Raw genomic sequence first — 1,046 nt, 5'->3', positions numbered from 1 at the left:
AACATGTAATCAATCATAAAAATAATTGAGATATTTTACAATTTTTTATATTCAGTCTGAAATCCAGTGAATATTTTCTACTGACCTCACATCTTGGTTTAGACTAGCTGACCTGCCAGGTCCCAAGAGCCACAGTGGCTGGTGGCTAGTGGCTGCAGATCAGATCACCAGGCATATAGCACACATGTTGCGTGCACACATGCCCACATTGCACAGAGCAATGGGGAGGCAGAACTCCATGACCAAAGTGTTTTGTCAGCACTAATGTTGTTGCTTTTGTTGTTTATTCTGAGCAAATGAAGAACAGCTCCAGAGAGGAAAAAGCTAAATTTCTGATGATGTGTTTCTGGCAACATTTTTGCACTAGCGTGATCCGTAGATTTTATTTAAAGCTCCATAAATTTCCACATTCCATAAGAGCTTAACCAAAAAGGGAAGCAATTTCTCAAAAGTGAGGGGCTAACTTGAGTGCTTGCATAATGCGTGTCCCATGTCCCGTTGATAGAGGTAATTATGAAAAGCAATTTAAGCAGATCATACTGCTTTTTGTGCTCACTGCGGCAGCACATATACTAAAACTGGAAGGATGCAGAGAAGATTAGCATGGCCCTTGCACACAGATCACAAGGCTTATTAAATCAAAAAGGAAGAGGTTGTCACACCTCTGTTCTCAGATACTAAGAGAAGTACCCGTCTAAAATAAACCTGCCTTGCAAGTGTATTAAAGCCGAGAGGGGTGCTTCACACAGGGCGAGGAGGTCGTCTCTTGGAGAGGACAAGCAGAGAACAGCTCACTGTGGGTGATCTAGGGACCCGAATGAGACAATCGGCTATAAGAAAAACAGATACTGAAAATACCCCAAAGCACCCCTCCCAGAGACACGGTCAGCAAAAGAGTGCTAGGGAGAGAATAGGTAAGAGAGGAAGGAATGATGGGATGGACAGAGAGAAAGCGAGACTCCAACCCCGGAGAAAGATGGCATCTGTATTTGGCCTTCCACGAATTCCGGGAGTCTCTGCAGCCTGCACAAAGCTCCTGAGTCCCA

The 1,046-nt window shown here is 44.2% G+C and overlaps 1 non-coding gene across 1 annotated transcript; it reads left to right on the top strand.

Annotated features, from left to right (window-relative positions):
• Positions 1–548: 548 nt before the first annotated feature.
• On the top strand, positions 549–655 carry LOC116857961. The gene has a single exon (XR_004380839.1). It is a non-coding gene; the product is annotated as a U6 spliceosomal RNA (small nuclear RNA).
• The last annotated feature ends 391 nt before the right edge of the window (positions 656–1,046 follow it).

This window comes from Lontra canadensis, unplaced genomic scaffold, assembly GCF_010015895.1.
Source record: "Lontra canadensis isolate GAN:19392208 unplaced genomic scaffold, GSC_riverotter_1.0 scaffold130, whole genome shotgun sequence".
Lineage (NCBI taxonomy): Eukaryota > Metazoa > Chordata > Mammalia > Carnivora > Mustelidae > Lontra > Lontra canadensis.
The sequence above is the reverse complement of the archived record's forward strand: the minus strand, read 5'-3'. Positions and strand labels throughout refer to the sequence as shown.